The following is a 17,322-nucleotide window of genomic DNA, read 5'->3' on the forward strand; positions in this document are numbered from 1 at the left end:
TTACACAGATATCAGGACTTGCAGGTTCCCTCCTTCCACAGACTCCAAACCTCCCTTGTCCTCCCTGACATTTCTGTGGCTATCAGAGCTTTCAGCTACACAGAAGCTGTAATGTGCAGATCCAATCTCCAACAGAGCCCAGCTAGATAGGGAAACAACTTTCACAAAAAGCTAATTTGAACACAGGCTATTCTTTCTGGTCTCCCAGCAGCTTTCCCTGACACTGCCTACATCCGAAAGACTGAGCAAAAAGTCACTTCTCTTTGCATTTTAAAGAAAATTTTTAATGTCATGATACTGACACTGGAAATGATCTTTACATGGATACCTTAAAAATACTTCATTGTATGAAGTTCAAGTTGACAGAATATCCCACAGTCAACTGAATGGGTAGGGAGAAGATGAACATATGAGTTCAACTCCTGCAATTCTGTTCAATAATGCTCAAGGCACTGCAGTTTCTTATAAGTAACAGGAACACAGCAAAAGCTTATCCAGTGGTTTCAGCCATCTTTTAATGAGAAATAGCAGGTGGAAATATAGAGAGAAGAGAAGTAGCAGCTCACCACAGACCACCAGAACACCACAGAGACCTTCTGCTGGAAGGGTTTAATTCTGTAAAGCTGAATTGGATTCCTGGTATTCATTCAGCATAATCGTATCAACACAGCCAGAAGTTATGAATGAGACCCCCAAAATTAAAAGAATGGTTTTAAAGTGAGATTTATGAAAAATATGACTGTTTTACTTGCTTTCTGGGTGTTCGGCCTCTAGGCTTAACATTTCCAAGCTTCTGTTTGTAATCACAAGGTCTAGAAACCCACTATTTAACTGAGATTTGTACATACTTCAAGGGCTGAGGTGTGAAGAAAAACCCTAAAGCCTTGCACAACATGTGATGAAGTTGTCATACTTGGCAGTGCTGGGGATATTATGTAGTTTGGCCCTGTCCAGGAGAAAAATGCTCTCTACAGCTGCTTACAAATTTTCCTGGTCTCTATTGGTGATATTGCTCAGTCTCAGGCAGTTTCTACACCCCTGGACAACTCTTCTGAATACTGAAATGTTTAGAGTTTATTCCCCAGTAAACTGAGCTTTACTTTGAACAGGCTGACCAGCCAAGAAGCCAACATCAATAGCTTTTCACAGCTTAGTTGGCTCTTGGAGTGCCAAATATACCATAGCAGATATAAATCTGAGACATATAATAATATTCTAAAACGAGAGTTAATTTTCTCAGCATCTAATTGAATTCTCTTGTAGTTTCACTGAGAAGCGTTGTGCTGTTTTCATCTCGACATTTAATGAATACTGATTTTTTAAAGAAACTGTTTATTTGCATTAAAAATTTACTTCCTCACACTCCCCAAAGTATCAAAAGAAATTGATTGTTAGATTTATAATTAATGTGGTTTGGATTTTAGAAGAAATTTTTTACAGCAAAGAACATTTCCATAAATCATGTCCATGATTGAAAAAACATGTTCATAACTGAAGACAAAACTGCTTCATTTTGCATCTGTTTCACATATATAAATGTGTCTGGTTTACTTAAAACACACTGATAAAGATGAGGAAGAAGGGAAGAAAATTATAAAAATAGCCTAGGTTGTATTGGCAACACCTCTTTTATTATAACTCTCTCTGATACTATTGTGACCAGACTCATTACTTTTCCTGTATGGTTTAGCCATTTAAGCTATTAAAAAGTTAAAACAAAAACAATTTCTGTGGTTCAACCCTAGAAAAAAGCTGGCACATGCAATGCGTCATTACCTGATTTTCTTCTGACTGGAGACAACTGCCCTAAATTAGTTCATCAAAGAAGTGATTTCTTTTTCTCATACCAAATGGGGTCCTATTGATAACTGTGATCTTGTGTTCAGTGTTGGTAGGGCAATATCACTTCAGACCAGGAGAGAATCTACCCCGAGCTCCCACCAGAAGGGAAGTGAAGCAGTTTGCCAACAGAACTACTTATCACACGCTATGTCCTACTTGTAGTAGTACTCCATAGCATAATAACTTACAAAGAAATAACTTTGCTGCCTAGATGGCCAACAATCTGTTATTAATAAAAAGTAACACTAATATGTTTCTTCTAACATTTTTAATTAAAATATACATCTTTAATATATTTGACTTCTTTTTACCACAGCACTTTGGCATGAAATATCAGAGAGAACAAGAGTATACAGCAAAAATAAACTGTTTGACCCACCCCAATCTTGAATGGGAAAACATATGAAACAAATTATTCAAACACAGGTAAGCAATGTGCTACATAACTTTTTTCCTCCTAATAAGTGTGTAGGTGATGTGGCTAATGCAAAGTCTACCTCTTTCTTCACACAAAATCTCTTTGAAGTTGTTTTTAGTCTCTTTCAATTTATACTGAAATCTCCTTCAGTTTACTTAGGACTTAAGTATTTAACTGCGTGCTTAAAAAAATAAGCAATTCTTATTTTCCATACCTTGTTTTAGCAGCAATCTACTATTTAGGAAAAAAAAACCCAACTGTTTGAGAGAAATTTCTGCCAATAAATGCCCTCTCCTTCAATAGTAAGGTGTGTTTCTTTTTATGGTATCTCCATTTACATATTAGCAGGGCAGGGAAAAACAATCCTTAGCCATTTACAAGCAGTAAGGTGGGTAAGAAGTAAAACTATCACTAAGTTTCCAGATGTCTGGGTAAATTTGCAGGCAATCTGAAAGCTCAAAGGGACCCAAATGCGCCTCCATCCCTTGCACTCCCCTCAGCCTCACGAGGCAGCAACAGCCCGTGCATGGCAGGCCCGTGTTTTGTGCTTCCTTTTTATTTTAGTTGGCATTTATTTACTTGCTGAGGGCAAGGTATCCTCCAAACTAAGGCAAACCGTGTTTTCAGAGAAAGAAAGAAGCGATACAATTTGTGCTGACGAAATGGAAACTGGATTTTTGCCTCCCCACAGCCCTGGCAGCTGCAGAGCCCTGAAAAGGCCACATCCTTGGCTTCCTGGCCACGCGGCATCACAACCCTTTGGGAATATGGTGTCCATCTGGGAACAGCCACCTCCCACCCCAGCGTCCAGACTGGTGGTTGGAAGGGCTCCAACGGTCCTGCCCTTTCCCTGCAGACTAAGCATGGGCCATGAGCAACACTGAAGGCTGTGCTCCAAGGGGCTCCCTGGCCACAGAAAGCCCTGCCACAGGGAAGGCGCTGGCCTGTTCCCTCTCCTGGAGTCAGGAAGCACCAAGCCAAGAGCCAAAGTGCAGCTGCCCTCGCTCGGGAGGGCACAGGGGGCCCCAGGACTCTGCCACCCCCTGGCCCTGCACAGCCCCATCAGCACAGCCTGGTCTGAGACCGAGGAGAACACATCACCAGACACAACAAGGGGCAGAAGGCAGGACAAAGAAAAGAGACAGAATTATAAACAAATATAAATAACACAATGAAGTAACAGAAACTGCAGGGTGAATCTCACAAATGAGTGGCCTGCTGACAGCCAGCCTGGCACAGGGACGCAGGCTGGAGCACAGGATGTATGCACACAAGGGCTGGGAGGATTTTGAGAGAGGAGTTTGCTTTCCTCTTGGTTCCCTGAGCAGCCCTGAGCCTTCTGTGCCTCCATGTAGACCAGTTTGTTGCGACTTCGACCCAGCACGAGGAGGCCAGCAGGGAAGGATGATCTGGTGCTGCGCAGAGAGAGAAATGCTCATAATCCTCACAGGCAATGGCCCAGCCAGGAGATTTTCCCCCTAATGTGAATAAGCTATATGAGAAGTTGGTTTTGCATGAGCAAAGACTGCAGGACTGAGCCTAGGGACCACCTTATGAAGATGAAATACTTCTTTTGATTTGGTTTTCATATTCCAAATCTTTGCATTAGCCAATCTCCCAAATAGCAGCAATGCCAAACTTTCTTTCAGTGAGCCTCAGTCAGCTGGCTTTGGGTGCCCAGCCAAAACCAAAAAAAAGGAATTTATTGTGTGCTGCTATCGCAATTCCTAACAATATATTACTCAAAACCTGAAAATTTTAACTGTGCCAAACATTCTTTATCAAAGCAGTACCTGGATAGAAACTTTAATTTCTGAGTGTTTCTGCAAAGAATAAACTACTGCTTAATGGTAGGAACATTACAAGATGGATATATTCTGGCTCTATACATTTGAATTCTGTGTGATTTAAACCCATATACAGAGGACCATAAGAACAGCCGTACTGAGGTGCATTTAAGAGTCTCCAGCCTGCAGAAGTCCCTCAGCTGGCATGCAGGGAAATAAAAAAAAAGGGAAAGGTGTTGAATACTCCCTGTCCTGGAAGCATTCTTCCAGTCTCCAACTATTTTTGGTTCCACTTATTCTCAACCTCAGTCTAGTTTGCTCCCTAACCCTCAGAGAGTCTCTCTCATGAGTCTTTCTCCAGTCTCATCTGGAGCCGATGTGAAAGTCTGACACCTAAAATGTCCTCAGTCCAGAGGTTCTTGTGCTCATCTCATGGAAAACTTGGGGGTTTGGGCCTGGTCCCCATAGCCCTCACCTGTGAACCCTCGTCCTCCTGTTAGCGACAGGCAAGAATCAATTCCAGTCCACCTACTCACAGTTTCCTAAACTAAAGTAGTAAGACATTGTGCTTTTAAGAGGTAAGGGGCAAATAAAGAAAAAAGCAATTAGGAGGTAATAGCCCTACTGGGTGAGCTATTGAAACACTTTGATTTCCACATTAAACCAGCAAAACTCTGATGTTTCCAAGTTCACTGAGATGTGTGTCCAAATTGACCTTTTATTGCATATGGTCAAGTGCTGTGAAAAATCCCACCACTTAGCATCTCCCTGTTATCTCAGCCACAGGCAGGGAAATTCTCCCCTTCAAAGAGAACCATAAAAAGAGATAACAGAGACAAGGGCTTCTGTGCCATCAGCATTTCAAACTCCACATCCCCTCAGGAAAAGAGGTTTTTTTTTTGTATGGGAAAGAAGGGTAATTTGTAAGAGCAAACTTATCAATGGCTATAGTTTCTCACCCACCAATCTTGTGCAACACAGAAGAAATGCCTCTGGGCTCTCCACCTGGAATGTGTAGAAGCAAACCGCTACAGGTACAATTCATGGAGTACTAAACTTGCACCAGTGGCATTGGTAAATCATCTCACCAAACACACATGATTATAATTCTCCCATTTATCTGCAGTACAAAGACAAATTTCTACCCAACTCTTCCATGCTTTCCTTTCAGCCCCCTTTTCACCAAGGAGCATGATCCTTTTCACTTTCTTACACTTATAGATCTATAGTCAAAACTGCTGCTGTGTACTGAATGCCAAAGTAGATGCTGCTGTATGTGGGTGGGAGGGGGAAAGACTCTACCAGTATAGCACAGTTCATACAGAGAACTGGTATAAACTACATACAGACAAAACACTAGCTTGCCAGTATAAGCTGTGGCTACACTAGGAAAGTTTGCCAGAATAGCAAACTGCCAAATCTTTTCTAGCATAGATAATCCATAGTATCCCACAGATAAATGTTGCTTCAGACATTAACTCTCTGTAGTCTCACCATACTGCATGTGGGACTCACAACAGTGAGACAGGCTACTGCTTTTCCCCATAATCTGAGGTCAGTAGCTTCAGGAGGCTCAAATTCTTTTGGGGAAGATGGGAAGGGAAAAAACCTTTGTAGTCCATATGCTTGCTACTATGAGACAGATGCACTAGGGCATGGTCTGCCATATAAAGAGAGAGGAGACCCGGCTTAGCTACATTGGGAAGAAATGGGACTACCTCATTTCATTCTGCTTAGTTGAAATAACCACTAGTATCCTCATCTGAATTCATCAAGCTGTCTTCTGTCATAAAACATGAAGGAACTGGATTTCACTTGCAAGTGACAGGATTGCACAACAGCTTGATGACAAGTTGGATGAAATAAGAGCATATTATTACAGTAGCAAAAAACCCCTCCTGGTATAGCAACAGTAATCCATTCACAGGGTTTCCTACATGTGTGTGCAGGACTTTTTCATGCACAACCTCTGACCATCTTTCTCAGAATCAAAGCAATGATGATTACCATCCTCCAAAGATTTAGACACTTCACAAATTAAGAGTAGGCACAGAAAGGCCAGAACATCTGGCACAGTAAATACCATAGATGTAGAAGGGGTTATCAATCTTACACAGTGCTTTTTTTTTTAAGGTGGTACTTTAATTTAATGTCAAGAGGTTTGATGGGAAAACATATAAAATTGTATAATCCGAACTGAAAACACAACAAAAAATATTAGAAAAATCATGCTGTATTCAAAACATTTACCATAGACTGTGAAAATAATTTTTATTGTTCAAAGTAACGGTTGACTTCAGCATCCGAAACCAGATAGATGGAGGAAAAGAAGCCAATTAATCATTTAGCAAAGTAGAGTATTGCATATATGGCTTTTTCTATGCAGGTTGCTTTCTTCCTCGCATTCACAAAATCTTGATAATTCACATGCTAAGAACATTTAAAAAGTACTGTTATAGAGTAGAGGAAATTATACCATGGAAACCAAGAGGAATAATCTCTCTTTACAAAATTTTGGAGATTATGCCCCAAGACCAATCAACAGTGGCTAATGTTTTTGCCACAGCAAAATAATTAATTTCTAATATAGGTTTAAATTCCAGTCTTGCTCTCTGTTTTTCTCTTTTTTGAGACTATTTCTTTCCTTTTTCAGGAAGGTGATCTCCTTACTTATTTCATGTAAGACTTCCTTGTTCATTTGCTCCCATATCATTTGGTCTCTTGTTAATCTAATTTCTGACAAAAAATGAAGTCCTCAGATTTTCCCTGCAACCCCAGGCTGTCTGGCAATTGGTCCTACACTTTTAAAGCAGAGATGACAGTTTATAAAGCATTAAGCTACAGACTAATGAGTTCTTGCCAAAGCCTGTCAAAATTAATTCATTTTCCAGTGAAGTGAAATGAGTGGCTGAGTGGATCAATACAATTGCCTGCAATCAGTGCTCTTCCACATTAAGTGCAGGAAAGCATTGCCACTACTATTCTGCTGCATTTGCCATTAGTGACTGAAGTTTCAAATTACCCATCTTCTCTTCGGATGCAAAAGAGGTTTGCCAGCGAGGGTGAGGAAATTCAGGCAAAGTAAATAACAGTGTTATTAACTAATTTCTTATTTTCATTCAACGTTTTTCCCAATATTGCCCACACTTGTCAGCACTCAGATTTCATGCCTCCTTTGACTTTCAGGAAGACATATTTCAGTTTCTCGTAAGGACCAGATCTTGGCTGTTTTACCACTGCAAGGGATCTGGCTTCAGAGATAGTCCCACAGACTTTTGGGCAGGGACCAAAAAAAAAAAAAAAAAAAAAAGCAGAGAGAAGGGCTTCATATCAGTGGAAATACACATTCCCAGGCTAGGCACTCTTCAGTGTGAGCCAAGGTGTTAGTGTGTTGCCACCACATTGTCTAGACTAATTAACTTTAAACACCAGTCTTTACTATTAAAATTTATTTTCACAGCTTTGTCTGTTATTCCTGAGTTCCTGAGTTGGTCTTGTGACTTTGGATACTTCTGTTCTGTCCTCTCACAATTTAAAAAGAAAGAAGAAAATTAAGAAATTGCCTTTCCCCTCTGCCCTGGCCATCTTTCCTGAGAACAGTGTGACCTAACTCACACAGCAGTTCTGAAGTGCAAAAGGCTCTGGGGCTCCTTTAACAGAGCCACTGACTGATTTAAGAGGTGATTCTTATTTATTATACATTATGGTAATTCATTTTTCATTGTTTGGGAGATTCAGGAGGCTTTGTGTTACCTTTAAAGAAAGTGCTGACAAGCTACCACAAGTGTAAGGAAAGAGGCCACACAAGAGGAGGAAAAGAAAACCGGTGCTAATGGCTGTTTGCTTGGATATGACTGATACTCTTCATTCAGTCCGTATTTATTTAAGAACTCAAGGAATATTACAATTGTGGCAACTAGTCGGGGGGTACACTGTTTTATAAATTGGTCCACTTATTCATATTAAGTGCTCAAAGCCAATAAATGTCCTGGTTTGGGATGCATGACACCAAAGTGCAGAGTCACAGAGGAGGGCAATGAGCGCTCCCCCTCAGCCCAGCACTCAGCACTCAGCAGTGCTGCTGCTGCACAGATACTGCCTTGGATTATGATCTGTGCTTGTCAAGCAATGTTGCTGCTCTACAAATACTACCCTGGATTATGATCTGTGCTTGACAAGCAGTGCTGCTGCTGCACAAATACTGCCCTGGATGATGGTCTGTGCTCAGCACGACCTTGCTCTCCAGTCTCGCCCCAGCGCTGCTGCTTTTGCTCTGCACAGAAACAAGTGAGTCCTTCTCTTCAGACTTGGACATAGGAACCAGAGCCCAGTTTCCTTTCCATGTAAACACAGAAAATTTATTGGTTTTCTACGACCAAGAATTTAAAATATTGATAATGATCCCATCTCGGGGTGTCTTCATAAGCAAACTCCCTAAGAGATAGCAGTTGGCCTGTGAAGAGCAGAGCCAGAAAAGCAGACTTGCCTAACAGCCTGTGCCTGCCACTGAACTGCTGCATGGACACCCCACTGTCTGCAATACCAGATTAACACGCACTGCAACCTGTTCTTTGGTAGTCACCCAAGTTAGGTCTCTTTGCTGGGTTACTTTTACAAAACAAAAATAGAAGCTATTTTAGAATACTGCCCTTCTGCAAAGTTTGGTTTAAGCATTCTTAAGTGAGAAAGGAGGAAAGCAGCAAAAAAACAAAGTCTCTGTCAAGAAAAAGCCTTAAGTACTGTGTAGAGCAGGGGTAGGGAATTCTAGTCAAATCTGCTGCAGGTAAGAAATTGCTGGAATAATTCTTCAAGGATCACATGATGAGTATTTAGCCAATTAATAAACTGTTTGAAGTATTTATAGGATTCAGACAAGGAAGAAAATTTAAAAAAATAAAAATACCACATAAATTGTGGCATTACACCTCATACACTCTAAAGTGGATATAAATATAGTAATGGTACAGTGATAATTTCCTATTTCTTTTATACTATATCTACATATCATCAGTGTTTGTTAATAATAGCTAATTGTAGGATAGTTTTTTATTTCCTTTCAGCTCTGCATTCCATAGAGATAAAATTATAGAATAAATTTTCCAATACCAGGTCCCACATTTTCCTATGCTTAAAGTTACTATACACATACATCTAGATTATACACAAAAAAATAAAAGAACAGCACATGTTTAAAAGACTGAAGAAATAATTACTTTAAAGTCAGTATCTCAGTACTTTGAGAAAGATGGAGGCAGGGGAGAACAGAGAAAATAAGAAGGACTGAGTCAGTTTCAGAGCTTTTACAGCTACGATTATATGGAGCAGTCTAAAATAAATACGCTGAAACCAACGTGCTCTTTCAGCAAGAGAGATACCCATATTCAGAGTGCTGTCTTGATGGCTGTTCTTAGAGCCAAAGCTATTTTATTTTTTAATCAAATCTGCAACAGGGTTACCAGCCCGTCAGATATAAACTATTGGCCTAAGTAACAGGGCTCCCTCTAATGGCGTTTCTACAGTTGTACTGATTTCCAATACATTTTGTGCGTGTTCTTTACTTGTTGCTAGCAAAGTTTACATCAAGCTCAGGACTGCCTTTCTTGTATATATTTACGTTTATTCACTCCCATCTGGTGCTACAGCTTTTCTTTTTGAGAAAGCTGCAGTTCATTGCAATGGAGTCTGAATATCAAAGGAAGTTTATGCAGAAGAGGTCATTATTATGTATTAAGCAACCCAAAAAGGAAGCAAAAGTATTAGCATCTGGATAGTACTTTATAAGGCTTTTGCCTCTGTTTGTAAATACTGGTTACTTGCTTGAAAAAACATTTATTAGGAAAGATAGTAATACTTTCTTTCTTTGCATGTTTGTTTTTTTTTTTTAATTTTCTCATTCTGGAATCCCACCATGCTCTGTCTTTGAGATACTGCCAGGTATATAATTCTTGAGGTGGGTTTAAGACAATACAGGATTCAAAGTGTCAATTTGAGGAAAAAAACTGTAAGCACTTGCCATCACTTGCTTTTCATCTAGAAATCTGCCAAGGCCAGGTTTATTTCAGATAATTCTCCCTGCTCGATCCTACTTGTTGCATGTTCAAATAAAACAAGATCCAAAGGCAAACCACACCAAATTATGATCCAAATAAACAAAACTGCAACAAAAAAACTTGCTTGTTTGTTATACTCCCAAAGCACTCCAGTTTTGCCCAGAAGTGCTCTGAATATTCCAGGTTTGACCACAAGTAGAAATGCTCTGCATTATCTCATCTTTGCCTTCATTTGTGCACATCACCAAGCTTAGTAAATCAGCAAAATTACTGCTCCTCAGTGAAGGATTAAGTGTAACATGGAAGGGATATTGCCAACAAGAAATAAGAGGCACTGACATAGTTCTCTAGAGGAGTCAGCAGCACCATTAATTCATTCTTTATGTCAGTATGAAACTCATGCACACACCTTAAACAAAAGCTAGAACTGGGCAGAAGCCTTACTAAGCAATGTTGAGAGGAGAATAAAGGTAGGACCATCTGTCCAACAAAAATTAAAACATAAGAGCAGGAGGGAAGGGAACAGAAGATGCTGGAAAGAAACTTGGCCTTGCAGAACTGCAACTGTGCACAGCTATGCTTATACGTATTTTGTGCTTTATAAAAAATTATGAGTGTGCATCACAGTGGTTTAAGAAAAAAGAACAGCAGAAGTACTGAGAGAAATAAAACACACCCTTTGCTAAGTATCTTAGTCTTTCTCCCCAGGGAGAAAAAAGCATTTTTGGTGGCCAGGCAAAAAGGAAAGCAGGGATCCATTATTATTACTTCTGTAGAACTACACATTTAAAATGCAAGAATATGCAGAGGGCACTTATATTTAGTTTCCCATGTATTTAATTGCTAGCAAAACTTTAAATAACTCATTCTCTTTCTGCATGGTATCTGCTTATACAAAGGTTGGCCCGTAAACAACTCCTTTTATAAGTTTTGCTATTTTTTTTAAGTTGGCATTGTTGAAAATCCGCCTCTTCAGAAAATCATTTAACAAGTTCAAAAATGTGGAAATAAAGCCCTAACAGAGGCATCATTCAGCAGCTGGAGCACTGCAGGTGGACAGGTTGCAAGCCCTGTTGAGGTCACAGCAGTGGGTGGCAGTGGGTGGCACTGGCGGTGGCTTATTTGATCCTGAACTACCATCTTATTTGAGTTTGAAAAAAATGCCTATTTGTGGTTTTCAAATTATGGAATGAACTTAATTAAACTGTAAAACATTAAACAACAGCAGGAAAGATGATATCCTTGTGGGGAAAAAAAAAAGAATAAGTCAAGTTCCTTAGTGACTTAGAAAAAATAAACATAAATCGGTTATAAAAATAAATCAAAAATTTCCAGTCTCATCCACCACCTGTTAAGTAGAGACAGCAAAGTGAGTTTGTCTTTTTAGAGAAAAGTTTTTTCAAGGAAAGAAAAAGAAGCTGATATATAGATCAGCTGATATATATATATATATAAAAGCTGATACATAGATCTTTCTTAAAAAATAATATTGGCTCCTTTCTCCTTTTGTTTTCTCTTCCCCTCTCCCTGACATCACTCTGTCAAGGTAAGAGCTGCACACTGCAGAGTTCAAATGTTTTTCTAAAGCTAAAGAAATGTGATAAAATATGGAGCATTACAATATTATTGCTCTAATGTATCAAAAGTTTGGAATGTTTCTCAATATGTGTGAGTGGGAAAGCAGAAAAAGGCATTTTTGACATGTAAAATCATGACTGGAAAACTTTATAGAAAGTGCAGGCAAAAAAGGAAAGCAATGGAAAAAAGCAGAAAACAACAAAAAGAGAAAAATATGTGAGGAAATAAATTCACAAGCATATCTGACATTAATTTTTAAAAAAAAATAAAAACCAAAAATCTGTCATAAATTGTAAAAATTTCCTGTATAGTAATTGAAAAAAAAAAAGATCAGATGAAGTCTTTTACATGAGACAAAAAAATGTGTCTCTACCAGCTGTCATGAAAATATTGCACAATGACTGGCACAGAAAACTAACCCTCAGCGGTTTTGGGTCTTTTTCTGGTGGTTTTGGGGTGGGTTTTTTTTAAAGCACACTCAATGGATCAGAGAAGTTATACTGGAAAAAGAAGTTGCCACTTTGAATTTATCTTTTAAACAAGGAAAAGCCTGATTATTCTCTTACTCTGTGAATTGCAGAACTACTGAAGGCAATGTCCTCCCGAGAGCCTGATTCAGCAGGGCACTTCAGTGCGTGCCCAGCTCCAAATCAGCCACTGCTCCGGGGGAACAGGGGCGTTCTCCGAGTTGGGGCTGCAGCAAAAATCAGGCACAATCTTAATAACGTCTCTATAAAAAACCGTCAGTAAGAAATGGAAGCCCTTGGTCTTTAGAGGACTCTTGGAACTGAGTAAATCACAGAGATTGACCAGGAATGTGAGGACAAAAACTGTCAGAGAGATAGGCTGGGACTGCGTAACACCTTACAAACAAGGCAAGCAATTTCAAAACCAGTGTGGTATTTGACTGGCAGCCAATACATTTTGAAAATAAATCGAATGTGCTCCTGTCATCTCCTTTTCATAAGAAACCTGGCAGCCACATTCTGTGCTGGTTGGAGTTTATGTAAAGTCCCTGGTTCCCTTAACATAGTGAAAACCCAGCCTGCGCTACAAGAATTTTCACTGTTATCTAAACCATACTTGCATCCTCAAACACCACTCTGTTTTCCCATGATTTTTCATCATATTGCATTCATGAAGAGCTTTTAAAAAGTGAGATTGTACTAATAAATAAAATAAGTTACTTGCAGCGAGAGTTCTCAGGAATATAATAAATAGAAGATTAATTCTATATCTATCACTGAAGGCTAAACCAAATCTGATAAATTGCAAACAAAATTAACTGATCTCATTAAAATTTAGAATTAAATATTCCTTTCTGAGACTCACTTCACATTAAAACATTGTTTGTTTGTTTGTTTGTTTGTTTAATATGGTATTAGTCTTTTTCCAAACTTGGTGTATGAATGTTGAGAATTAATATTTACTAAACATAAAAATATTTCAGTATCAGTTGAATTCTGAGTGACAACTGAGTATTTTCCAAAGGTTAAGCAGAGCAGTAATTGGCAACAAGTTGTGGGAGGAGCAGGAAAGCAAAGCTATGGCTAATCAGTGAAAGGGAGGGAAAGATGCAAGTATGGTGCAATAAATCTACCTTTAGAAATGCAACAATCAGCCAAAATAGATAATGAAGAGCCTCGACATGACGACACACAATTATCACCAGCAACCAAATCTGTAAGTGGGGAAAATTGTTACACTGTTTTACACAAGCTGACAAAACCAAATTACACAAGTTCAATTAGATTCTAAAGAATTCAATTATATACTAATTTCCAGAATCTTAATATCAGACTCTTGATTGTAATTTGTGGAAGATGCCATTAGAAACAGCCAAGACTGATATAGCAGCAGAATATTAAGTTACAGAAAAAATGCAATGGTTACAGCGCGTTGCCCTAAATATCTTTATAAAGGTGAAGAGAGAATGATGGCTGGATAAACACTAGAACCCATTTTATTTAACATCTTTATTAATATCTCAAAGAGGAATTACACAGCATATTAACTAAATATGCATGACACATTAATTAGGAAGTCTACAAATATCGGGAAGGACAGAGATATCTTTAAAAACCCAGAAATAATAAAATGGATTAAGTACCACCCAAACAAATATATGGTAATGTCCTGGGAAAAGAGAGGGTTAAATTCTGCACTGAACTTGGAGGTCCAGTGGCTTTTACAATATGCTGAAAGCAAATTAACTGTGCAACACTTGATTCACATAATGCAACACAGGGCAAAACCAGCTAGAATGTTTTGCATGTCTCCTTTGAGACAGAAAAAGATATTCAGGCTTCTCTGTGGCAAGGTTAGTTCTTCATAATGATGTAGCAAGGGAAGAACACCACGTTTGGCTAGGATTTATCTAGATAACCAGGTGAATTATTGGGTTTTTCCTCTCTAATTCCTATATCTTACAGCTTTCCCCTTTGTTTAAACCAGAGGAGTCCTCCATCCCAATCCCAAATAAGAAGTCTAATTAAAAAAGAGATTGAAATGCAGCTTGATCATTGTGTTTTACAAGTTATTTGTCTAAATTATGTGGCCTCTGTATGAATAATTACTACTTATCATTCAGTTTGCTTTCTATAAAGATAGCTGAAAGCTAATTAGAAATTGTTTAGTGGTTAGCCAGTGCTGCCTTTGATCACTCCTTGCTTTTAAAGTCTGTGCATGTGCCTGTGTTGCATTCCCAAGATGTTTTCATTTACCATCAGGAAAGAGGATAGAATTAGATCATGTCACAGGAAAAGAGTACTGAGAGGATGAGTAAAATCAATGTAAAAAAAAACAAACCACGTAGTTGTAGTTTATCTCACAAGTTGAAAAAAAACCCAGACTAACAAACAAAAACACAAATTGGGTATTTTAGAAGTTTTAGTAAAGAAAAGAAATTCGTACAGTCCTTCCAACATGCTTTTGATCAAAACCACATCGTGGCAGCCAAATATCCAGCACTCATTGCTCTTTGCTTCAATAGCTCCTTGTTAATTCACTTAACTCAAACATTGGACGTTATGTTTGGGAAGCCCCACTCAAAATTTACATGGCCAGCTGACTCAGAAACATCCCCCTGCTTCCATTAACTCTTTTTATATCTTCCTTTCAAAGCCTCATCACTCATGGAAAATGAGCCACTTGTGGCAGTTTCTGATTTTGACAGGAATGCCACAGGAAAGGCGATGCCCACATAGGCAGGCTGGGCAGAGGGCTGTTCCTGCAGCACTCTCCAAGGCTCTTGTGGATACTCCTGTATTCAATATCACAGTAAACAAGGAAGTTATCGGGACAGACTCCACACCACTGGCCATTTGATAGCTGATTATGCAGCAGGTTTGCCAGTAAGCTTGCTGAATAGGCTTTAAAATATCTTATATGGCTCAGTGGTCTCATAATCCCCATTATACGAGACCTGGAACATCTCTTTTGGAATTCATCTCTGCTTTACTCAGTGTAAGCCTAACTGTCTTCAGTCTGAGCAGAACATATTGATCCCATTTGATTCTACAATACATCTGCTACCATTACAGCTTTTATTGGGAGGAAACGTCACAGTAAAGGGCAGCCTGCTGCCTGCCCAGCATTTATCAATACCTGTCTGCAGGGAAAATGAGCTCATTAGCAATGTGCTGTGTGGAAGGTCTGGGAACAGGAAAACTGCATAACAAATGACAACCCATAAATAAGAAAGTAAAACATGCTATAGCAGAGATGGACAAATTTGACATCACAAAAATGTCCCTACCTCCTCCCAGGGAGTAAAGGAGGTCTGTCCTGCATTTGAAGTTTATTTGAGACAGTAAACAGTAAGTGCTTCTCTTGCATTTGTCTTGCAGAATTAGCAGTGTGGCTAGAAATTGCTCTTCTGGGAAAAGCTTAACATTTTATGTTCCACGTGTTCTTGGGAATTGCTGACACCTCTATCTAAATCTTATCAGTAGGTTTTACCAGCTATCTCCTTCCTCACTCCAATTAGCATAGAGAGAAAAGCGCATTTGTCTTTTTCTTCAGGGGTTGAACAAGATGAGAGGAGCAGCAGATAATAGTGGATGCATTATAAGAGTTTTTAAATCCATAGTTGCATCATGCAACTATGTTCCTGGTGCTCTCCAGCCTCTGAGGTCTTCTACAACACATAGGCAGGAGGATGGTAAACAGGGGTGTGTGTTTCAAATAGGTTATTTCATGTAATTGTGTTAGTACTGGATCAGATCCAGGATTCACCCAGCTTTTTCTGCCTCTGACAGCAGCCCCTAAGAGACAAGGAGAGGGCTTATTTGAAGATATACTTGTAGTGTGTGCAGTGGCACTCCCTCCAATGTTTGCCCTCCTAACTTCCAGTCATAAGGTGGCATAAGGACATCCAGAGCTGGGGGCTTCACCTGGACCACAGGTTTTGACAGTCCCTGAAGGACTCTATCAATGTATGTAGTTCCTTTTTTAAGTATTATACTTACAAAAACACAGGCCCAAAGGTCACTTCTTCCTCCCCATCAGCTCATAGCAAAGGGAGAGACAGTCAGACCATGCAGCCACTTCTGTCTGGCTGCTCGGCTGTGTCTCTTTTGGAAATTTTCTGCGATTGCTGAGGTGCCATTTGAGGGAAGGTAAGCAGGACTTCTGTTTTCATCATGTTTAAAACCAAACTTCTAACACCACCCAAGCGGTCCATCAGCCTACAGTAAAGGGAATTGTATCCATTCTTGCAAGTCCTGTGTGGCAGTTGGGTGTATTAGACATGCTGCAGTAGTGCTGCAGAGCAGGGTTTGAGCCATGAAAGATCAGACTCCTCCTAGACTGGCTCTGCTATGGAAAATAAAGCGGAGTCTTTTTCTAAGAGATTAGAAGGTGCTGAAAACAAGTTTGCTGGTCTGCAAATTAGCTGTGCTGGATATGTTGGCATGTTTAATATGTTGCTCAAGGAAAATAAAGTGCTACAATACAAGATAGACAAAGTAGATAATGAGGCCAGAAACAGGATTTCTAAGAATAGTTTGGCGTGTTTGAGAAAAGCGAAACAGGGAAAGGGGATGTTTGCTCTGCGGAGTGGCCTGAGGATCTGTAGTACTAGGGGAGGACTGGGTGCTGATTTCTTTCCTTTCTGCCAGAGGAGCACCATGGAAAAAGCAGTATATCCTGCAGGCATTGGTTGCCTGGCACAGAGGGCCCTTCCACACCAATGGCAAGCTCCCAGAGATTGAACTATCTGAAAGGTGGCTCAAGGCTGGGGAATTACCTCCCCCATCTGTTCACCACTTCTGCTCCCACAGTGAAATAAAGCTTTTTGACCTGTCTTCTCTAACAATTGCTCATAAATTGCCACAAGGCTGCTATGGTGCAGCCCCTTACCTTTGGGATGGGGTGAGACTCTCCAGGGGCTGTTGTGATTCATGCATGGGTGGAAAGCTCCCACAAAGTGACAAGAGATGCCCATAGCCTCATTTATGTGCTCTGATGTTTTATTAAACTGCTCTTCTTCTTGCTGAACACAGCACCTAGTTGTTCATTTCACATATTAATTTCTCATTCCAGTCAAGTCCAGTCTTCACCTTAAACTAGCTCTGAGGTCCTTTTCTGAAACCTTTCTCTCAGAAAAATATTATATCAACCAGATGATAACAATCAAAGTAAGCAG

This window comes from Pithys albifrons, chromosome 3 (assembly GCF_047495875.1).
Source record: "Pithys albifrons albifrons isolate INPA30051 chromosome 3, PitAlb_v1, whole genome shotgun sequence".
NCBI lineage: Eukaryota > Metazoa > Chordata > Aves > Passeriformes > Thamnophilidae > Pithys > Pithys albifrons.